This window comes from Siphateles boraxobius, unplaced genomic scaffold, assembly GCF_051911475.1.
Source record: "Siphateles boraxobius isolate OS27281-9 unplaced genomic scaffold, OSU_SipBor_1 8, whole genome shotgun sequence".
NCBI classification, from domain to species: Eukaryota; Metazoa; Chordata; class Actinopteri; order Cypriniformes; family Leuciscidae; genus Siphateles; species Siphateles boraxobius.
This window is the reverse complement of record NW_027509208.1, coordinates 29399563-29424377: the sequence shown is the minus strand read 5'-3', so window position 1 is coordinate 29424377 and position 24815 is coordinate 29399563. Positions and strand designations below refer to the sequence as shown.

Below are 24815 nucleotides of genomic sequence, written 5' to 3'. Positions count from 1 at the left end.
AAAAATGTAATCAACGTCAAGTTTCTGAAATGCCTAATTTAGCTTTTGTTGGTAGGTTTTTGACTTTTTCGTTGGACGTCAGCTCTGTGTCGTTGATGAAGTTTCTGTGTTGCTGTTGTCGATGTGGAAGAAAGGGGTATGATCTGAGCGTTGTTTGACATTTGTGCCTTTTGAGAAAGTGGATTGTTTTAGAAGCTTTTCTGGAACGCTTTGTGGCAGTCCAATATTGGAAAGAGGAGCCCAGGACCAATGGAGAAGCTCACGGCTAGGAAAAGACATCAATCATGAACATTTCCACCTACTCAAACTCCAAACTTGGAACCACCCACAGCTGTAGGCAATGATGGCCTAATGGAGGTCACCATAAAATTGAGAACTCTGCTACACTCAAGGTTAGATGGTTTGAAGGACAGAATCCTTCAGTATGAGGTGCTGAAGCATACGTTGGCCAAGAGAGAAACCAGCTGAAGAGTAAGAAGACAGAGTTAGACTTGCAAAATCTTCTTTAATGATGTTGCCTTTCTTCAGTTCTGTCTTCCCCTTTTAAGGTGGCCTAGCGTTGTAACAGATGTGTGGAACAAAGCCCGGTTTGTTGATACCACAGCCCGGAAGGAACCTAAGTGCCAGTTTAAATTCCTAGGTTCTTGGCTAAATAGAAGATCATTTCTGTTAACCCGGCTCCCGTCTCTCTTGTGGTTGTGTTTTGTGGCAGCTTAAACCTCTCCTCCTCTTGGGGCCCGAGTCAAATTATCCTTTGTATAAAGCAAACGTTGTCTCATCCAAGATACCATACAATATCACTGCAAAAACTTGAAATGTTTCCAGCGATGTGGTATTGCATCTTGGATAAGACAGCAGATATGAAAATCAGGTGTTATTGAAAAAACGGGCCTGACACGGGTTCATTTCACATTTCGATGTCAGTCACAGCATGTTTTCTAAGTGCTCAAATGACGTCAGGTTTCTGAAATGTCTACATAAATAATTGTTAATGTTTGTGTTACTGAAATGGACTTTTTCTTTTTCTGCGCATGCGCGTGCGGTCTGTGTTTGTGTTTGGAGCTCCGTTGAATTGATTCATTAATCTCTGATTTTCTTCTTTACCACTCATTTATAAACAAGCACTTTCTATTTTTATATCATGTGAACTTATCCTCGACACTATTCCTTATAAAAAACAATCGGATTGCTTTGATATCGCTACTTAGATCCAACTTTCCGAATCTCGGCTACTAGCCTTTAGCCCGCTAGCATTTCACGCGTGGCCTTGCGCCTATCGACCCTCTCATTTTACACCCGTTTCACTGAAAGGATACGGGTTATATCCATCATTTCAGTCCTAAATTAGTAGTGATATTGGTACTATCACTACTAATTTACTGTTCATCTGTTATAATGGCGAACATATCGGATGTGTGTCTAACGTTACCTCTGAGTGCAGGTGAGGACACATTCGAGCTGTTTTCGGTACGATTGGAGCTGGAGCCGGTGGAGAAGCAGATTCGTGTTCTGCTGGTGAAGCAAGCCGAGCTGCGAGATCGGCGATCAGCGCTTGAAACATCACGCGCCGATGCTCACAAGTCAGTGGTTAGTAACTTTTGGACTCCGATTTCGTCTACTCCGTGCGTTTCTCTGCCCAGGAGGACGCGATCATCTCTGCCTTCACTCACTCCGGCACGGAGGCAACACCATGGACCCTGGGTGATCCCACAGCGGAAGACACGAGCCAGGACCAGACCAAGGACCTCCCCGCCCCTCCCGGTCTTCGAGATCTCCACCCGGAACCGCTTCTCCCCTCTTCGCGAGTCGGAACGTGATGCCGCCGTGATCATTGGCACTTCCATGGTCAGTCATGTCCGTGCTACCTCAGGTAAGCGTAAGGTGCGCACTCACTGCTTTCCTGGTGCTCGTGTTCTTGATGTCGCTGCACAGATTCCCGAGATCCTGAACGGTGACGAGCGCGTCGGTGCTGTGGTGCTACACGCGGGAACGAACGACATCAGGCTGCGGCAGACAGGAGGTTCTGAAGAAGGACTACAGAAGCCTGATCGAGACGGTTCGCAGCACATCGCCTGAAGCAACGATCATCGTGTCTGGACCGCTTCCCACGTACCGACTAGGACAAGAAAGGTTCAGTAGATTATTTGCTCTAAATGAATGGTTAATGTCATGGTGTGATGAACAGAAACTGCTCTTTGTAAATAATTGGAATCTTTTCTGGGAGCGACCTAGGCTCTACCGTGCTGATGGCCTGCACCCCAGCAGAATCGGAGCGGCTGTTCTGTCGGACAACATCTCCAAGACGTTACACACCATATGACTAGTAAGTCAAAGTCCAAATCACAGTCTTTGCTGTCCCAACTTAATTGATATAAGTAGTGTTGAACATTATATAGAAACTGTGTCTATTCCTTGCTTAGTGAGGCCAAACAATAAATCTAGTGTAGGATCTAGCAAAAATCTTATTGTAATTAAACCAGAAACAAAACCACTAAACCAGTGAACAAAAACAATTTCTAAAGCTAGGTCTTCTAAACATTAGATCGCTCACACCTAAGGCGGTCATTGTAAATGAAATGGTCACAGATAATAGTTTCGATGTACTTTGCCTTACTGAAACCTGGCTTAAACCAAATGATTATTTCGGTCTAAATGAGTCTACTCCACCAGGATACTGTTACAAGCATGAGCCCCGTCTGATCGGTCGTGGCGGCGGTGTTGCAACAATCTATAGAGATATTCTTAATCTTACTCAGAAAACAGGTCACAGGTTTAATTCATTTGAAGTACTTGTGCTAAATGTTACGCTCTTAGATGTAAGAAACAAATCCATATTATCTCTAGCCTTGGCTACCCTATATAGACCTCCAGGGCCCTATGCTGACTTCCTAAAAGAGTTTGCATACTTTCTCTCAGATCTATTGGTCAATGTCGATAAAGCAATAATTGTTGGAGACTTTAACATACACGTAGATAATACAAATGATGCGTTAGGGGCTGCGGTTACAGATTTATTAAACTCCTTTGGGGTCACGCAAAACGTCAGTGGTCCCACTCATCGTCTGAATCATACACTAGATTTAATTATATCATATGGAACCAATCCAACTGATATAAATATTATACCGCAAAGTGACGATCTCACTGATCATTACATGGTATCTTGCGTAATACGTACTGCTGAAATTTGTAATGTTGCGCCACGTTATCGACCAGGCAGAACAATCCTTCCAACCACTATAGATAGATTCTCAAATAGCTTACCTGATCTATCTCAGCTGCTCAGTGCACCCAAACAAACAGATGAACTAGAGGAAATGACTAGCAGTTTGAGCACCATGTTCTCTAGTACACTAGATATTGTTGCACCAATTAGATTAAAAAAGGTTAGAGAGAAAACTAAAGCACCATGGTACAACAATGCTACGCATGCAATCAAGAGAGAAACTCGTAACTTAGAGCGTAAATGGAAACAAACTAATTTAGAGGTCTTTAGAATCGCGTGGAAAGACAGTATGTCACGTTATAAAAAGGCTCTAAAAGCAGCCAGGGCTGAGCATCTCCGCAAACTAATAGAAAATAACCAAAATAATCCAAGGTTTTTATTCAACACCGTGGCTAGACTAACAAATAAACAAACATCACCAGAGCAAAATATTCCGTTACAATATAGTAGTAATGATTTTATGAATTACTTCAATGAGAAAATAGAAAGCATCCGAAACACAATTGTAAATATACAATCCTCTATGATGTCTTATGATTCAGCCTCAAATATGGCCCCTCTAGAACAACTACACCGCTTTACAAATATAGGACAGGAAGAGCTTAATAAACTTATCATTGCATCTAAACCAACAACATGTTTATTAGATCCAATACCCACTAAACTACTGAAAGAAGTGTTACCTGTAGTGGAAGAGCCTCTTCTTAATATTATTAACTCATCTTTATTTTTAGGTCATGTTCCAAAAATATTCAAGCTGGCGGTAATAAAACCTCTCATTAAGAAACCGCAATTAGATCCAAATAACTTAGCAAATTACAGACCCATCTCAAATCATCAATTTATGTCTAAAATACTAGAAAAAGTTGTGTCCGCTCAATTGTGTTCTTTCTTGCAAGAAAATGATATCTATGAAAAATTCCAGTCGGGATTCAGACCGCATCATAGCACAGAAACTGCGCTAGTTAAAATTACAAATGATTTACTTTTAGCTTCTGACCAAGGCTGTATCTCAATACTAGTTCTACTCGATCTTAGCGCTGCGTTCGACACTATAGATCATAAAATACTCTTGGGTCGACTACAAAACTACACTGGTGTTCAGGGACAGGCATTAAGCTGGTTTAGATCGTACTTATCAGACCGTTACCATTTTGTCTGTTTAAATGGGGAAAAATCAAAGATAACGTCAGTAGACTATGGAGTGCCGCAAGGATCGGTGTTAGGCCCTCTGGTATTCTCAATATACATGCTGCCACTTGGTAATATTATAAGAAAACATGGAATTAATTTCCGCTGTTATGCTGATGACACTCAATTATATATCTCATCACGACCAGATGAAAACACTAACTTATCTAAATTGACAGAGTGTCTAAATGATATAAAATGCTGGATGACGTGTAATGTCCTGCTATTAAATTCAGATAAAACGGAGGTACTACTTATTGGTCCAAAAAACTACCCACAAAATCCCTTACAATACAACTTTAATTTAGAAGGATGTCCTGTTACTTTATCCACTACAGTAAAAGACCTGGGTGTTATACTAGAGCGGAACTTGACTTTCTAAAATCATATTTCATATATTACAAGAACAGCCTTTGTCCACCTTAGAAACATTGCTAAGCTACGTAACATGCTATCTGTTTCTGATGCAGAAAAGTTAGTTCATGCATTCATGACCTCGAGACTAGATTACTGTAATGCTTTATTAGCTGGTTGTCCTGCATCCTCAATAAACACGCTACAGTTATGCAAAATGCAGCCGCTAGAGTTCTTACTAGATCAAGAAAATATGATCATATAACACCTATTTTATCATCTCTACACTGGTTACCTATTAAGTTACGTATCAATTACAAAGTATTCCTACTGACCCATAAAGCCCTAAATGGTTTAGCTCCTGTGTATTTAACAGACCTTCTATCGCCATACAATCCATCGCGCTCTTTAAGATCACTAAATTCGAGGCTTCTGGTCATTCCTAGGATATCTAAGTCCACTAAAGGAGGGAGGGCGTTCTCACATTTAGCTCCTAAACTCTGGAATAGCCTTCCTGATATTGTTCGAGACTCAGACTCGCTGTCCCAGTTTAAAACTAGATTAAAGACGCATCTCTTTAACCAAGCATTCACTTAATGCTTAACCTTTAATACTACTGCTGAATCAGTTCGAATGCATTAACATTATGAACATCAGCTATGCTAATTATTTCCCATCTGCCTTTCTGCTGTTATCTCGGGACGCTAGTCCCGAGGTAAATAGCGTTCGTCAGCTCCAGTTTGTATCCAGCCTCTCACGGAGACTTCAGATGCCCCAACGCCTGTGAAGAGACGACTCGACGCCTGTGAAGAGACGACTCAAAGCCGGCAATATGTTATGCCATAAATTACTACTTGATTAACTAACTGTATTTTCTATGTACATTTCCGAAATGCACTTTCTGTAAAGCTGCTTTGAGACAATGTGTATTGTGAAAAGCGCTATACAAATAAATTTGAATTGAATTGAATTGAATTGTGTGACTTCTGTAGCGACTGACCAAATCCTGTTTTCCTTTCACTACTGAACAAATATGAACACATATGTGACCTGATCCAGCAAAATGAGTCACAGTGACCAAGAACTCAAAATTGAGATATTGCTATCTTTGGAAAGATGAGAACATAAGCTTTAAAATGATGTATTGGTCAAAGTCCTATCTTAAATGGTTATGAAGTTACATTCATTTGAATTATGGCGTGGCAGCACCTTTTTCCAACTGAAAACCCGAGATAATCGCATTTAAAGTTTTCCGTCCGTTTTTTGATGACCTCTTCAGTAATCCTTGGCATCCAGAGCTGCATCCAGTCTTTTTACAACATGATTTTACTAAAGGCATTTAGATACTTAAAAAAAACTATTAAATCAGACTGAAACATCAATTATTTAAAAATATTTATTACATATTATTCAATATTTATCAAATAATTCAATAATAATTTAAGGCGCTTTTTACAGAGATTCAATTCATTTAAATTCAATACAATTCAATTCAGCTGATTTGACAGACTCATGTCCGAAACCACAAAAGACAGAACAGATATATATATTAAAAAGGACAATAAAAACATAAGCAGATCAAATATCACATACAGACATTTTAGCTACAGTAGTGTAGCTAAAATACACTAAAATACAGTATTCTGGATGTGTAACAGGAACATTGATGAATACCTCCAAAGATTTTACAAACATACAATATTTTCGCTTTCAAGCCTTTGAGACAGTGCCAAAATGTCAGTGTGTGTGTGTGTGTGTGTGTGTGTGTGTGTGCGTGTGTGTGTGTGTGTGTGTGTGTGTGTGTGTGTGTGTGTGTGTGTGTGTGTGTGTGTGTGTGTGTGTGTGTGTGAGAGAGAGAGAGAAAGGGAGACTGAGAGAAAGAGTGACTGAGAGAGAGTCCGTACAGACATACTAAATTTTTGCTTTAAAGCCTTTGAGACAGTGGCAAAATGTCAGTGTGTGTGTGTGTGTGTGTGTGTGTGTGTGTGTGTGGCAGAGAGACGTTGACTATATATACATGTATCTACATAGAGAGAGAGAGAGAGGGAGACTGAGAGAGAGTCAGTACAGACATACTACATTTTTTCGCTTTAAAGCCTTTGAGAGAGTGGCAAAACGTCAGTGAATGACTGTTCAGTGTGTGTGTGTGTGTGTGTGTGTGTGTGTCTGTGTGTGTGTGTGTGGCAGAGAGACATTGACTATATACATGTATCTACATAGAGAGAGAAAGAGAGAGAGAGGGAGACTGAGAGAGAGTCAGTGAGTTAGTGAGAGAGTGTGTGTGGCATAAACACAGAAATCATATTTCTTTCTCAGTGAAACAGCTCACCTCCCGAGCTGGTTTTGGGCATGTAATGTCCTTTGTATTGTCAGTGCAAAACTCACGAATGTGTTGGTAAAGATAGTCCTGACGTTTCAAATCCAAACCAGGAGGCTTGACAGCAGGGGGTCTCTGCATTGGTGGTGCATCCTCTTTGAGCAGACATATTCCACGTTCCTCAGAATTGGCAAATTCCTTGTAGAACACCCAGCCAGGATAGTCTTTGCTCATTCTGAAAATACAGAAGATTGAGAAAAAAAAAAGAGTAAATCCTCCATTCTTACAAACACACACACGCACACACTTTAACAATTACCTACATATATCAGCACGTTATTGATGTAATCTACATACCTGTAATCTGGTGTTTGGTTATACCAGGGAGAGGTCGGAAGAATGGCTTGAGGAATGACTTCCAGTCACGCTGATTCACAACGACTTTCCCATCTTCTCCCCCGGCAAGTTGTGCGATGTTGACTCCAGTCTGTGTGCTACTTCTAACAGCATCTACAATGTCATTCAGACAGGAAACCATCTTCCTGCGATACGTTTGTTTTACCAGCCCGAATGCCCAATCTGGTGCAAACTTTGTATGTCCTGCTATGAGAAAATTTAATGTGATTGTTTCATGCAAACCATGAAGCACTCTCCACAGCAGGTATTGCAGCACAGTGTTGTTCTTGTTTTGTCCTGTACAGTTGTCACAATGCAGCTCCACATCCTTTTCACCCATGCCATAATGCTTGAAAAAGTGGTCAATGAATGACACCACAGCATTCGCTCCTTTTGTGGTGCATACACATTCATCAATAAGGTAATTCACTTGTCTGGGAATGGCCTCACAGTTGATGCCAAACAAGCCACACTTGCGGGGTGTCAAAAAATACATGGGACCAGGCTGAAGAGGGTCAGAGGGATAATGCACCTGCTGTGCATAATCGAAGGAATAATGCATCGTGATGTCTTGGGAGCATGGATCACATGGGCAGAGTTCATGAATGGCATTGTTTTTCACGGTATCCCTAGCTTTCTGGACCATCTCTTGATAGAGTGAACGTTCTAGGGTGACTTTCACAAGGTGATCCTCCTGTTTTCTGCAGCGACTGGATTTCTCTGCCTCAGTCAGGTTAGCGGACTTGTAAATGATGGAGTTGTTCTTTTGGCATTGCCAACACAAGTCAGTCATTGGCTTTGTACGCACAATGTAGGGCACAAGGGTCTTCCACAGGCGTCGAAAGGTCACAAGACTCACCACACGATGTTCTGATGAAACAAAGTAGGGAAAGGCTTGCTTAATTTCTGTATCAATGCACTGTTTTCAACATCTCAGTTTTTTTTAATGCTGTTGTAATCAGGAAAGGTAGATCTACTTATGTTTTTTCAGCATAGGCTTATTTGCAGTGTAGGCTTATTTACATAATTTCAAATGCAACTATTAACATTGCCAAATCCCACTTGGATCCTGATTTAAGATTGAACCCGCTAAGTCCTGGAAACCATCAGACTATGATTAAGAGTAAGTTTACAAGTATACAGGCCTTACAGGATTAATATCACAGCAATAAGCTTCCATCATCAAACATGTTCTGCATGTCTTTTTAAACATCTGATTCTGCATAGCCTACTACATTTACCCCCCTCTTATTGTACCACTACGACATTGGACAACACCTACCTCTTGCCTTAATTGCGCTTTCATAAGCACGGAAAACTGTCGCCTTGGTGTGATGAGATGGCAGCAACTTCACATCGAAACGTTTATACCCGGGAATGCGACCAGGGAGAACCAATGCGTGAAGCTCTGCGAAGTTCACGATGAACGAAACAACACGGCAGATGTCGTCATGTGTGAGCAGTCTCTGATCTCTTCTCTGGCGACCTCCAGACATTTTAACTCGTGGGCTCAAGCCGTGTTCCTTGTAGTGTTTCAGCAGAGCTGTCAGTTTATTCTGGCTGATGCTGAAATTTAACGGGAACATCACGTAAGCTACTGTCAGTAAAATCAAGAACATACTTCTGGTCAGTCGCATAAGTGTAATGGTTGTAAAGCTAGGCCTACTTACCAATGTAGGAACTTGAATGTTTCACGGCAAATTCTTTTTCCATCCAAGTAATATTCCGACCTTTGATGTTGACGCTCTCGCTGGATTTTCTTCGTCGAACACGTGAATTTATCATTCTGGAAGTGACAGCTGATCTTCCCCAGAAGAATTAGGTCTTTCTCGTTTTCAGAAAGAGACGCCATGGATAATCGAAGGTCGAAAACGAAGTCCTCCTCGAAAGATTTAAAACACTCTTGCCCATTGTTTAGTTTACAACCTTTGCAAGAAAACGCACAAATTTTTGTGATCTCATCTTCTCGGTTTTCATTCACCGTACCCACACACACTGCTTCACAGGTGGACATAGCCCTCTCCACCTCGCCTATGTCAGTGACAGGCTGCTCGCTCGAGAAGTCCTCAATGTTGTCGTCGACGTCGTTGTCATCGCCAGTATGGGTAGCAGGCTCCAAAGTTGGTTGTGAGTCAAAGTCACTGTCTTCACTGTCTTCATCGCTGTCAGTGTCATCAGATGGCACATCACTACATCCAAAGTAGTCATTCACCAGCTTTATCCAGTCTTTCTGGCCAGCAGCAGAGCGCAAATTGGAGGCGTCAACGGAGTTTAATGCTTTAGCTATTTCACTTTCTTTAGACGACATTACCCTAAACATTAAACACACGGTATGGCACACTACACTATAAAAATGACAAGGTTGAATACAAAGTATTAAGTGAAACGCAAACTTTTTAAGGAGATATTTTGGAGAAAATCTGACAGGATGGTAGATGGACCAATCGCGTTGCACAAGGCTGTAAACAGGGCTTCCTATTGGCAACTGAGGAGACTCTGAAAATTTTGATAGGTTAAGGGACTGACGTTTTCACATAATATTTGGATAACTGAGATCATGACGTCTCAGGGAATACCAAAACATAGGAAAATCCTTGTGCGAAATCCTCGGTTGAGCCGGCTGTTAAAACAGCGTTATTCGAGATATTCTTTGTGAGATTAAGAGTTGCAAGTCAACTTAAACAGCCATTTAAGTGCATTTTTGCAATTACTGTGGTGATGAAACTTTGGGAGATTCATTTTGAAGACCTTTTCTTTCATATAAGGTAAAAAAAAAAAAAATCTATATTTTCAATGTTAATAACTGTAAGTGGCCATATCTCAAAATAGAACGTAGCGACTTCCGACTCATTTCGCCAGAGCGGGTCACATATATGTTTAATTCACAAAACCTTGAATCATGTGAAATGGTGCCCCAATGTCTGCCAGCAGGTCATTGATTAACCATTAATGACGCATTGCGCAATCAAGAAACAGGTCCCCGTTGTTCTCGAAACCCTCACGTGGTGCACACCACGGATGGACAGTATACCTAAGGATACACACACACACACACACCACACATACCCGCACACAAACGTCCTTTGTGTGCAACTTAGGATAGGAATGTCCTTAATGTATATAACACAGTATTGTATCTGACCTTCCTGTATGCATGCATATCTAATTAGTTTTGTCTTATTCTATAGATGTAATTGGAGACTGGTCTGTAACTTCAAATCTTAAGTGTATTTCTAAAGAAAGATTACCTAACAGGATCATCTTCTGTAACTCTCCCTCTTGCTAGGTCATAAAACTTTATGACCCCCAAAAGGAATTCCAAGGGAATCACAGCTCCCACTTGAATTCTGATAAAGAAAGAGGAATATACTCTGCAATTATATATTTTCTATAAGTATAACCACTTAAGAAATGTATAAACATGAATTTGATCTTTCCTAGGTCATGGTAGCCGGTATTATGGCTTTATAGTCATGTGAGTGAACATTAAATGTGTGTAATTCTGCATATGAATGTAACTTCATGTTTCTTCTACTCTTTCCGGCCATTCTTGGTACCTGTTTGACCGTCTTGTTTTGACTAAACAAGTCATACATAGGATATTACAGTAAAATGTATTGTTCTGTGTGTACAATCTTTCTGGCTAGAAATGACAAAATGTTATACCATCATAAATTATCCTGACAAGACAAAGAAGAACTTTTCCCGCTCGAGCTGCTCTAAGATGATTGGTTCACATACGCGAAGCAGGCGTGAACCCCTCCTCTCAATAAGAGACTGACACAGAAGTTTCTCAGAGAGCACTTTCCCTGTGAGAGGTTTCCGGTCCCATGGCTCCTTAGGGAGCTTTACAACGCGTTTCTTTTCTTTTTCTTTCTTTACTAAGTTTTATTTTCATTTTTCGCCTCTCCCTCCCGAGGGAGATGAACTCTGAACTATTTCCTTGGTAACTTCACGTTCGGTATCTCTCTCTCTCTCTCTCTCGTTTTCTCTCCCTCTCTCATCCTATTGTAAATTCGTGTTTGTAATGTCTTCCGTTCTGTCTGCCCTGGTTGTATATACATATATATTATGTGTGAATTGTAGTTCAATGTATTATTATTCCAATTATTAAAACCATTATATTCTTGATTGCTTTCGGTCTAAAATGCTCATTTTTACAAAGTCAATGAAATGTTCGACCCTTTAGCTACAAAAGCTTTATTATTTACTACGTTGAGTAGGCTAGTTTAATTTTATAAACACAGGAAATTTAATGTTCACGGCCAGAAAATTAATATTTCTTGGAGTTTATAAGAAGTGATAACTTTTATTGGGAAGTTGATGAGTGAATCTTACGGCCGTTTGCTGGACAAACAGATTGTTCGATAACTAAATTAATTCCATTTAAGGTTATCTCATATAATCGATCTGTAATACGACTATTGATATATTAATGACGAACCATAACCCATTATGGTGATCATTCATATATACAATCGATCTATTTTCAGCTTCGATAATTTAACTGTAATGTGCAATATATTAATCATTCATGATTAATTATTAAATTCCCTATATATAATTTGAGCTAATTTAATGTAAGACTCATTGTCGCTACCCTTCTATTAAAAGATTTTCTAAATTTAGCTTCAACGAATGAACTACAAAGCATGAAACGGATAGCTATGCTGCAAAAAAGTATGACATTATGGATTGTTGTTTGTATTCCACATATCTTAACAGTCGGCTTCAAAGAGATTGTGGAAGTCCTTTCTGCTTTTGGCTCCGATGTGTGCGCTAAAATGTCACGTAAACTTTAGCGCCTACAAAATTCAACTACGCAAAACCATTTTAGAGGAGAAGCGCAGCAGAATGGAATGCCGATTGAGTTTCTATAAACCGATAAGACTATATTTTCAGGGATCATTTCTATAGTTCTTTGCTTGGAAATGTGTTTTGAAAGTGCTTGTCTCCCAACCCACGATGAAGAGTCATGATGCTCCTTTCTGAGCATGAATTGGGCACAGAGCAGTGACTTTGGTTGTGAGCTCTGTGTCGTTGATGAGCGTTTTTTATTGCTTTTTGCAATATTGAAGAAAGGAGTATGTTCTGAGTGGTGTTTGGTATTTAAGTCTCATTTTGGAATTGTTTTGTTTTTGCATCTCTATGTCCTATGCAGCAAACTTTGTTTCAACAAAATTCAACTACACAAAACCATTTTAGAGGAGAAGCGCAGCAGAATGGAATGCCAATTGATTTTCTATAAACTGTTAATAGTATATTTTCAGGGATCATTTTTATTGTTCCTTGCTTGGAAATGTGTTCCGAAAGTGCTTGTCTCCCAACCTGTGAAGAAGAGTCATGATGCTCGTTTCTGAGCATGAATTGGGCGCAGAGCAGTGGCTTTGGTTGTGAGCTCTGTCGTTGATGAGTGTTCTGTATTGCTTTCTGCAATATTGAAGAAAGGAGTATGTTCCGAGTGGTGTTTGGTATTTAAGTCTCATTTTGGAATTGTTTTGTTTTTGCATCTGTAGGTCCTACACTCTCAGAAAAAAAGGTACGGAAGCTGTCACTGGGGCTGTACCTTTTCAAAAGGTACATTTTAGTACCTAAAGGGTGCATATTGGTACCTTAATGGTACATATTAGCACCTGAAATCAGAGGTGGGTAATCCCGGGGTCAGAAAGTAAAAGTCCTGCCATATGTTTATTCCACCCATCAGCTGATTTCACTAATTAGTTCCATCTCCTGTATGAATTAGCAAATCCAGGTGATTGGAATAAAATTATAATACTACTTTACTTTCTAAACCTGGACTTTACACCTCTGCATAGCAATGCCACATGTCAGCCAAGAGCAAAGAAATAAACCAGAACTGGACCTTATCGTAGCCAAAACATATGTGTATATTAAATATGGAGTAATTTCAGCTACAGCCTCAGATGAAATCAACTGGAAGAGAAAAGAAGACATTAAATCTGTGAAGATCTCAGCAGAGGAGGATTAAACAACTACACAAACAGCATTACCAGCTTCCCTTATTACTAACCAGATTGACTTTATTTCTGTCAGACTTCTACAGAAGTTTTATTGAGAATTAACAGAGGTTTAACTCTGTTTCATTTGAAGTCACCATAACAGTGATTAGTGTTTCCATTAGTTGGGCTCTTAACTCTTATTATATATTTTGTCTTTTTTGGCTGCTATGATAGTGTGTTTGTTATAGGGGCAGTCATGGCCTAATGGTAACAGAGTTGGACTGGTGACTCAAAGGTTGCTGGTTCGATTCCAGTACCGGCAGGAATATGACTGAGGTGTCCTTGAGCAAGGCATCTAACCCCCAATCGCTCCCCGGGCGCCACTCAAGGCTGCCCGCTGCTCCGGGTGTGTGTATCCACGTTTGCAGTGTGTGTGTGTTCACTACTCACTACTCTGCTCCTAATGTGTGTGCACTTACTTGGATGGGTTAAATGCAGAGGTCAAATTCCAAGTATGGGTTACTATACTTGGCCATCACGTGTCACTTTCACTTTCACTTAAAAATACACATCTGCAACAGCTAAGGAAGCTAAAGTGAAATAAGATCAGGTTATGATGGTTACCTAGTGATGGTTTAATAATCATCATGCAGTAGACTGATTTACTGAGATTTTTATAATCTATCAATTATCTTGTTCCACTAATATAATCACATCACAAACCCTGTATTACTGCAGCAAGAGGTCCAGCAATGTAACAGTCAGTTTAGACATTTTACCAAAAATGAATTAAAAAAAATTTGGCTTACGCTGACACACACAGATATCAACAACCAGCACATGAATCTCAACAATGGTGACAGTCACAAATATTTAGATAAACAGATTAATTCAGAACATCACTGAAAAGCTACTAATTCACAACAAAAACAACAGAAAAAAATAATAGCAAATATTTAGAATCAAACAAAATTCATGCATTATTCATGTTGCAATGCATGCTGGGAATTTTGTACTATGGTGGTATCCAGCACGCATTGCAGCATAGTACTTTTGATTGTCACCATTGTTGAGATTTATATGCTGATTTTTTATGTCTGTGTGTTTCATTATAAACTGACTTTTTTGTGCTCATGTTCGTTAAGGTCTTCTAACTTATTGTTATATTATTCATTGATCTCATGCTGCAGTAACACAAGGTATGTGATGTGAAAAAAATAATTGTTAGATTAAAATATCTCAGTGAATCAGTCTGTTTCATGAAGATTATAAAACCATCAACAGGTAACCATCATCACCTGATCTCATTTCACTTTTGCTTTCTTTGCTGCTCCAAATGTGTTTGACAAACGCACTGTCACAGCAGCCAAAAAAAAACAAAATATACAATAAGAATTATGAGGCCAACTAATGGAAACACGAATCACTGTTATGGTGACTTCAAATGAAAAACAGTGTTAAACCTCTGTTAATTCTCAACAAAAAACTTGTGTAGACATCTGACAGAAATAAAGTCAGTCTGGTTAGTAATAAGTGAAGCTGGTAATGCTGTTTGTGGAGTTGTTTATTATTGGCTACGATAAGGTCCAGTTCTGGTTTATTTCTTTGCTCTTGGCTGACATGTGGCATTGCTATGCAGAGGTGTAAAGTCCAGGTTCAGAAAGTAAAAGTCCTCCTTAGTATTTTGTTCCAATCACTTGACCTGGATTTGCTAATTCAGACAGGAGATATAACTAATTAGTGAAATCAGCTGACTGAGTTCATGGGTGGAATAAACTATGGCAGGACTTTTACTTTCTGACCCCTGGATTACCCACCTCTGATTTCAGGTGCTAATATGTACCATTAAGGTACCAATATGCACCCTTTAGGTACTAAAGTGTACCTTTTGAAAAGGTACAGCCCCAGTGACAGCTTTCGTACCTTTTTTTCTGAGAGTGTATGCAGCAAACTTTGTTGAAATGCAGAACTGTGTGTTGTCTAAGACAGCAGTTGCAAAAAGTGGGTTTTAGAGTAAAGAGAGCTTTGGATATGTCCCCAGTTCGAGGTCAGCCATCGCAAGTTTTTTAAGAATAAAATCAACGTCAAGTTTCTGAAATGCCTAAGTTAGAAATTGTTGGTAAGTTTTTGACTTTTTCGTTGGACGTCATCTCTGTGTCGTTGATGAAGTTTCTGTGTTGCTGTTGTCGATGTTGAAGAAAGGGGTATGATCTGAGCGTTGTTTGACATTTGTGCCTTTTGAGAAAGTGGATTGTTTTAGAAGCTTTTCTGGAACGCTTTGTGGCAGTTCAAAATTGGAAAGAGGAGCCCAGGACCAATGGAAAAGTTCACGGCTAGGAAAAGACATCAATCATGAACATTTCCACCTACTCGCACTCCAAACTTGGAACCACCCACAGCTGTAGGCAATGATGGCCTAATGGAGGTCACCATAAAATTGAGAACTCTGCTACACTCAAGGTTAGATGGTTTGAAGGACAGAATCCTTCAGTATGAGGTGCTGAAGAAGCACATGTTGGCCAAGAGAGAAATTGGCTGACGAGTAAGAAGACAGAGTTAGACTTGCAAAATCTTTTTTAATGATGTTGCCTTTCTTCAGTTCTGTCTTCACCTTTTAAGGTGGCCTAGCGTTGTAACAGATATGTGGAACAAAGCACGGTTTGTTGATACCACAGCCCGGGAGGAACCTAAGTACCAGTTTAAATTCCTAAGTTCTTGGCTAAATAAAATATCATTTATGTTAACCCGGCTCCAGTCTCTCTTGTGGTTGTGTTTTGTGGCAGCTTAAACCTCTCCTCGTCTTGGGGCCCGTGTCACAGCGTCCTTTGTATAAAGCAAACGTTGTCTCATCCAAGATACAATACCAGATCACTGCAAAAACTTGAAATGTTTCCAGCGATGTGGTATTGCATCTCGGATAAGACAGCAGATATGAAAATCAGGTGTTATTGAAAAAACGGGCCTGACACGGGTTCATTTCACATTTCGATGTCAGCCATAGCATGTTTTCTAAGTGCTCAAATGATGTCAGGTTTCTGAAATGTCTACATAAAGAATTTTTAATGTGTGTGTGACTTCTATTAAAAGATTTTCTAAATTTGGCTTCAACGAATGAACTACAAAGCATGAAACGGGTAGGTATGCTGCAAAAAAGTAAGACATAATGGATTGTTGTTTGTATTCCACATATCCTAACAGTAGGCTTCAAAGAGATTGTGGAAGTCCTTTCTGCTTTTGGCCTCGATGTGTCCGCTAAAATGTCACGTAAACTTTAGCGCCTACAAAATTCAACTACGCAAAACCATTTTAGAGGAGAAGCACAGCAGAATGGAATGCCGATTGAGTTTCTATAAACTGTTAAGACTATATTTTCAGGGATCATTTCTATAGTTCTTTGCTTGGAAATGTGTTTTGAAAGTGCTTGTCTCCCAAACCACGATGAAGAGTCATGATGCTCCTTTCTGAACATGAATTGGGCGCAGAGCAGTGGCTTTGGTTGTGAGCTCTGTCGTTGATGAGTGTTCTGTATTGCTTTTTGCAATTTTGAAGAAAGGAGTATGTTCTGAGTGGTGTTTGGTATTTAAGTCTCATTTTGGTATTGTTTTGTTTTTGCATCTGTATGTCCTATGCAGCAAACTTTGTCTAAGACAGCAGTTGCAAAAAGTGGGTTTTAGAGTAAAGAGAGCTTTGGATATGTCCCCAGTTTGAGGTCAGACATTGCAAGTTTTTTAAGAATGCAATCAACGTCAAGTTTCTGAAATGCCTAAGTTAGCAATTGTTGGTAGGTTTTTGACTTTTTTGTTGGACGTCAGCTCTGTGTCGTTGATGAAGTTTCTGTGTTGCTGTTGTCGATGTTGAAGAAAGGGGTATGATCTGAGCGTTGTTTGACATTTGTGCCTTTTGAGAAAGTGGATTGTTTTAGAAGCTTTTCTGGAACGCTTTGTGGCAGTCCAATATTGGAAAGAGGAGCCCAGAAGAATTGTAATACATAAAGAATTGTTAATGTGTGTGTGACTTATATTAACACTAGAACTACCAAGGCGGTCATTTTGACCGTTTTTGAATTGTACAGTGTAATAACTTTGTTAAAATAAAATACATGTGGCTGTATGACTCTGACTTTTCCTAAATATATGTATATTTTATTCTGACACTGTTATTTTATTAAAATCAGAAAACACAAAACAGTTCTGAGTATTTCTACCTAGAATGGACATGGCGGTCACTTTGACCGCACGCATTAGATATCATAAAACTTCCGCTACATTTCCCGCCTCTGTAATGAGTGTCCCCGTTGCATAGCAACGATTTGGCTTTTTTTGTTCACGCTATTCCGACGCTAATAAATATTATACAATTGAGCTAACAAAATGTCATCAAAAAGAACAATGACAGCCACAGTGGTTTAAGCCATGCTTAAAATGCTTGACGATGAGGAGTCGGATGGAGGAGCAGATACAGATAGGGACAGCGATGTCTCTTCAACGCATTCTCATCCTTTGGCGGCATATGTGACGCCATATGACAAAACGGCGAAATACTACGCACATGGCACCCTTTATCGTCAATATAACACGCACTGTGATGGGTAGGTTTAGGTGTGGGGTAGGGTCTGCGTCTCATATTCACGCTAAAGGATGCCAGTCAACTTTATGACGCCTTGGGTTCGCGTGTTATATTCACGCTAAAGGGTGCCATGTGCGTAGTATTTCGCCGTTTTGTCATATGGCGTCACATATGCCGCCAAAGGATGAGAACGGGCTCGTCTCTTGGTCCCTGGACAGTTCATCCAGCGCTGAGAGTGATTCAGATAATGAATTCATTCTCCGTCGAAAAAAGAGCCGGCTGGACATCTCTGATCCTGGAACTGACCTTGTTCCATCGGATAATATTCCAGGTATATTTCTCTTCGCTATCTTTTTATACTTTGCGAGGCAGACTAGCTCAATAATCGTTGTAACGTAACTTCAAAGTAAAGTTATCCATCTCTAACTACCTAATGTAGGCTATAGCTTTACCGATCGGATCGGTTATCATATTCATTTTCCCCTCACACACCCACCACTGTTACCAACGCAAACACGAAACTTTCCTGATGACCGATCCAGTCATTCACATTTTTACGTCAGCCACACACCTCCACCAGCACACACACCTTTTCATTATTATTATTCTATTGCTATTATTATTTGTCAAGCTATTAGAAATCATATGGGCTAATTAGTCCTATCAAGATTATGATTTCATGAACTAAAAAATAATTAGTCTGTTCTGTTCTTTTTTTTTTTCTTTATCTTTTTTTTTTTGGCAATAGTGCAAAATCCTGATCCATCAAATGTGCCTTCTGTGCCAAGACAATGCAGTCCGCCACAAGATGACGAGCCTGGCCCAATAAACCCATTTTCAGCCCAAAGGCATGAAACGGCGAAAGACGGCACAGTGTGGACCTATGTAAAGTTGGGTGAAGACAGAGGAAGGCGACAATGCCAAAATGTAATAACAGAAGCGGCAGGCCCCACAGCGCACGCCAAGCGCAATATTGAAGATGCCCTTACAGCCTTTTTGTGTTTGGTGGATGATGGCATGCTGAAACACATCAGGGACTGCACTGTGGCTGAGGCCCATCGAGTCAAGGAGGACAACCTATGGGACATGACAGTTGAAGAGCTAAAAGCCTTCATTAGTTTAATTTAGTTTTGTGGTGCGCAAGGTGAAAAAGGAATGGATCTGGCGACTTTTTGGTCAGCCGAGTGGGGCTGCGCTTTTTTCAAGGAGACCATGTCCTGAAACAGGTTTCAGGAAATAATGCAAATCCTTCGTTTCGACAGAAGGGAAACCCGACGCACACGCCTGCGAGACAACAAGTTTGCCCTTATGAGTGATGTTTGGGATAAATTTGTCCAAAACGGCATCGCCTGCTACAAGCCTGGTGCCGACATCACTGTGGATGAGCAGCTATTCCCTACAAAATCAAGGTGCAGTTTCATACAGTATATTGCAAACAAACCGGACAAATTCGGAATCAAATTCTGGCTTGCTGCCGATGTCGACACCAAATATATGGTAAACGGTGCGCCTTATCTGGGCAAAGACGAGACGAGGAGGCCAGGTCAACGACTTGCAGACAGTGTGGTGCTGAAAATGGTCGAGCCATACCTGGGGAAGGGAAGAAACGTCACCACCGACAATTTTTTACTTCTTTTGAATTGGCAAAGGCACTTCAGGCCAAGAAAACCAGCTTGGTTGGCACGGTAAACAAGAGCAGACGAGAGCTCCCCCCGTGCATAAAGGCGCAAATGCCGCTGTTCAGCACAGAGGTGCTGAAAAGTGGCGATGCAACACTAACCGTGTATCAGGGAAAAAAAAAAAGAATGTTTGCATCCTCAGCACTGTCCACACAGCTGTTGGCATCACAAGTGGCCAGAAAAGAAAGCCAGAGACGGTAACATACTACAACAAGACCAAGGTAGGAGTAGACATTGTAGATCAAATGGCTAGAAAATATTCAGTAAAAGCTCCCTCCCGTAGATGACCAGTAGCTGTTTTCTACAACATCCTCGACCTGGCTGCAATCAACGCACACATATTGTTCAAGTAGTGCACAAATGAGCAAGTTTCACGGAGGGACTTCATCATGCGACTGGCGAGCGAACTTCGCTCCGACCACATGGGATCAAAAACCTCACAACTGGTAGTGCGAGAGCCAGGACCCGGGCAGGAGCAGCAGCAGATGGAGAAAAGGCGTCAGTGCCAAGTAAGGAGGTACTGCAAACAAAATAAAACCAAAGAGACATGTGCCAAATGTCGTAAAGTGGTGTGTGGGAGCTGCACACGAAAGGCGGTGTTTACCTGTGTGGACTGTGCATAAGCGTCAGTGAATGATGCGGGGTGTTTGCGCCGTTCAAATGAGCTTTGGGGAAAACTTTTCAACCTGATTTTGTTCGTTAAGTTTTTTTTTTTTTTTTTTTTTTACTGAAACTAATAGTTCTAAAGCAGTTTTCTTTTTTAGCTAATGTTCATTTTTTCTTAACCTGTTTTTGTGTACTGTATTGTGCTGCATACTGTCCATGAAAGTTTTTTACAGTGTTTTCAAATGTAGGTAGTGTTTTTGTTATTGTATATATGTTATAAGTTATTGTATCATAAGATTTGTTTTTATTGTACTAAGAAAATAAGAAAATATTTATCAATTAGGCTAGAAATTAAATGTTCACAATCATTTGAATTTAAATGTTGTGTCCTGATCTTTATTATTACCAATCGTAACATTGTAAATCCATTTATTTTTAGATTTATTATTGATTATTGAACTTATTTACAAACAGGGCTGTACTAAACAGCTTTGACGTTTCCTAAATTTTTGCATGTCTACTCATGTGGTAAGTGCGGTGAAAAAAACTTTTTTTGACGCAAAACATTCCTCACATAGAGAGGCAGCACGTGTCGGGACAATCTTTCTTTCGTGTTTGTTTTAAGCGGTTTTAATGGCGATGACGTCATAACATGATGACAGGAATTAAATGTTTCATCGTGTTGCAGAGTGGTGTGGGAGCGGCAGCTCTGTTCTATATGACATTGGGCGTAACAACAATTTATACCCACGCTCAATTCAGTTTATTATTTCCGACTACGCCACTTGGGGAATTTCGCCCCAAGAATTTAATATGACATCTAAGCTAAGGCACGCACGGATCCTAACCACAGTTGGAGTCAGAGACATAGGTGATTGAAAACATATATATTTTATTAATTGTTAAAAGACAGTTCTTTTCCTATAAAAGGCGTTGACCAGCAATCACTCTCTTCAATTCACTAGGTTCTAGAGTGGGCGACAGGGAAACCTGGGCATACCCTAGGGCAGTCTCGAGGTATCACATCTATGAAGAATATTCTATTCAGTGCACACACACCAGCACAGCACACACTCCACGACTCAGGTCAGAAAAGACCACGACACACAGTGAGGACCCTACCACCTAATTGCCCCCTCATCTGCCCCCGGATGCCCATGCCCTGCCAACAAACAACAGAAAAAAAAGGACATTAAAGAGCAGTGTTATACAAAAAAATAACAAAAAATCACATAAATTCAGCAATACAATTCAACCCCAAAAAAATATATAAAAATTCACTGATACAATAATTTTAAAAAATACTCGGTCTCGACTAGTTAAAGAAATAAACCAAAAAAAAGAAACAAACTCAAAACATATCACAAATACAGAGTCATCCCTCGCTGAAAACCGTTCACTTGAAATGGCTCATTGATTGGCTCACTTAGAACGATTCACTTGAAATGGCTCACTTGAATGGCCCGCTTAGGACGGTTCACTTGAAATGGTTCACCTGTATGGTTCACTTGATCGGCCACTCGAGACGACTCACTCGCAACAAAACAACACACACAAAACAGAACCCAAACAGAACAGCAGTTGATGAGGCACAGCGCAAACAAAGTCGTATAGCAAAACACAGGGCAGATAATACTCATTCAGAAGGTAGGTATCGTCTTTGTCGCATGCAACCAAGCACGCTGTCCCAGAATCACCATCCCCAGACTATGCGATAGATGGAGGCGAATGTCTCCGACATGCTCGTTGGTGTGAAGCACCGATAAATCGTACACTGTCTCAAATGTCCACATTCAACCCTCCAACCAAGCCCATAGACCCGCCAACAGCACCGCCAGTGGATAAACAGCTTCGGCAAATTTTACGAGCAACACGTTACGCTGAACCCAGCAGAAAGCAGCAGGGCACATAGATGACATCACGACCCCGGATAATGACGCATGCCAAGGAACTGGTAGCTCATGCTCTTATACGCACCGGAACCCTGGCTATTGGTCAAACCTAAAACAAGTGGGAGGGGTGCTAACCCATCCTGCCACAATCTTCCCCTCCCTTTTTGTATCGGCGCCCCGACGATGGACTCAAGCCGGAGCCACCAACATCACTCATGACCAAGGCCTAAACAAGATATCACACAGTGGTTAACTCAGAGCCGACTGCGAACCTACTTCCCATCTCTCCTACAGTCCGGGGAGGATGGTGCACGTTTGGATGCCGACCAGCTCCAACTCGGCCTATTCGCCGAGGGCGACAATCCTACTACCCTGGGAGCTAGAAGGCACCGCAGATTTCCTCGCCACGGGTCCCCTGCCATGACGGCTACACGAGAAACACATGAGAATCTGTTACCAGTCCTCTGCCATGATGGCTATACAAGAAACACACGAGAACCTATTACCAGTCCTCTGCCATAACGGCTATACGAGAAACACACAAGAACCTATTACCAGTCCTCTGCCATGATGGCTATACAAGAAACACACGAGAACCTATTACCAGTCCTCTGCCATGATGGCTATACAAGAAACACACGAGAACCTATTACTAGTCCTCTGCCATAACGGCTACACGAGAAACACATGAGAACCTATTACCAGTCCTCTGCCATAACGGCTGCACGAGAAACACACGAGAACATATTACCAGTCCTCTGCCATAACGGCTACACGAGAAACACGCGAGGACCTATAGCCAGTCCCCTGCCTCAGGACGATATCGAATCTCCTCTCGGGCCTCCCCCTGCAGGTGGTCAAATACAATGAAAGCTTGTTCAGTGATCCCCATATGTCGTGCCTCTTGCAAGCCCGCGTCTCTTCGACCCATACATCGATACTCATACCGGATTTACCGCTAAATTTTGGGCATCGACGCTCTCGAGGCACAAAAACCAATCATTCCGATGCACTAGCACCAGAAGATTGGGGCCCTACAGGTGGAACAGTCGAAGTACCAGCCCCAGGCACCTGTAGCTGCTGCATCCTAACCTTATCAGCCTTTAACTGGGCTACTAACTCCCGCCACTCCTGTAATTCTTCCTCCATTTCGGATGACAATTAAGTAAACTTACCACCCCGGAGAGGCGCCACCTGTTCCTTACACCAAGCTGCTGTTCTGTTTCCAAAAAAATATTAAAAAAAACATAAAGACAATACAAACACAACCAAAACCTATTATCTCTGACCCAATCCGGTGATAATCCTGCCGACTACACGCCAAAATTTGGCAGGGTGGTGCGGGAGCGGCAGCTCTATTCTATACGACATTGGGCGTAACAACAATTTATACCCACGCTCAATTCAGTTTATTATTTCCGACTACGCCACTTGGGGAATTTCGCCCCAAGAATTTAATATGACATCTAAGCTAAGGCACGCACAGATCCTAACCACAGTTGGAGTCAGAGACATAGGTGATTGAAAACATATATATATTTTATTAATTGTTAAAAGACAGTTATTTTTCTATAAAAGGCGTTGACCAGCAATCACTCTCTTCAATTCACTAGGTTCTAGAGTGGGCGCCAGGGAAACCTGGGCATACCCAAGGGCAGTCTCGAGGTATCACATCTATGAAGAATACTCTATTCAGTGCACACACACCAGCACAGCACACACTCCACGACTCAGGTCAGAAAAGACCACGACACACAGTGAGGACCCTACCACCTAATTGCCCCCTCATCTGCCCCCGGATGCCCAGGCCCTTCCAACAAACAACAGAAAAAAAGGACATTAAAGAGCAGTGTTATACAAAAAAATAACAACAAATCACATAAATTCAGCAATACAATTCAACCACAAAAAAAAATATATAAATTCACTAATACAATAATTTTCAAAAATACTCGGTCTCGACTAGTTAAAGAAATAAACAAAAAAAAAGAAACAAACTCAAAACATATCACAAATACAGAGTCATCCCTCGCTGAAAACCGTTCACTTGAAATGGCTCATTGATTGGCTCACTTAGAACGATTCACTTGAAATGGCTCACTTGAATGGCCCGCTTAGGACGGTTCACTTGAAATGGTTCACCTGAACGGTTCACTTGAACGGGCACTCGAGACGACTCACTCGCAACAAAACAACACACACAAAACAGAACCCAAACAGAACAGCAGTTGATGAGGCACAGCGCAAACAAAGTCGTATAGCGAAACACAGGGCAGATAATACTCATACAGAAAGTACGTATCATCCTTGTCGCATGCAACCAAGCACGCTGTCCCAAAATCACCATCCCCAGACTATGTGATAGATGGAGGCGAATGTCTCCGACATGCTCGTTGGCATGAAGCACCGATAAATCGTACACTGTCTCAAATGTCCACATTCAACCCTCCAAACAAGCCCATAGACCCGCCAACAGCACCGACAGTGGATAAACAGCTTTGGCAAATTTTACGAGCAGCATGTTACGCTGAACCCAGCAGAAAGCAGCAGGGCGCATAGATGATGTCACGACCCCGGATAATGACGCATGCCAAGGAACTAGTAGCTCATGCTCTTATACGCACCGGA

At 41.0% G+C, this 24815-nt stretch overlaps 3 non-coding genes across 3 annotated transcripts; all 3 read left to right on the top strand.

The window, feature by feature from the left end:
• The first annotated feature begins 12370 nt into the window (after positions 1-12370).
• On the top strand, positions 12371-12584 carry LOC143730144 (small nucleolar RNA U3). The gene has a single exon (XR_013200368.1). It is a non-coding gene; the product is annotated as a small nucleolar RNA U3 (small nucleolar RNA).
• A 156-nt stretch (positions 12585-12740) lies between these two features.
• Positions 12741-12950, top strand: LOC143730029 (small nucleolar RNA U3). Its single transcript, XR_013200267.1, has one exon. It is a non-coding gene; the product is annotated as a small nucleolar RNA U3 (small nucleolar RNA).
• Positions 12951-16803: 3853 nt separating this feature from the next.
• On the top strand, positions 16804-17015 carry LOC143729928 (small nucleolar RNA U3). Its single transcript, XR_013200178.1, has one exon. It is a non-coding gene; the product is annotated as a small nucleolar RNA U3 (small nucleolar RNA).
• The last annotated feature ends 7800 nt before the right edge of the window (positions 17016-24815 follow it).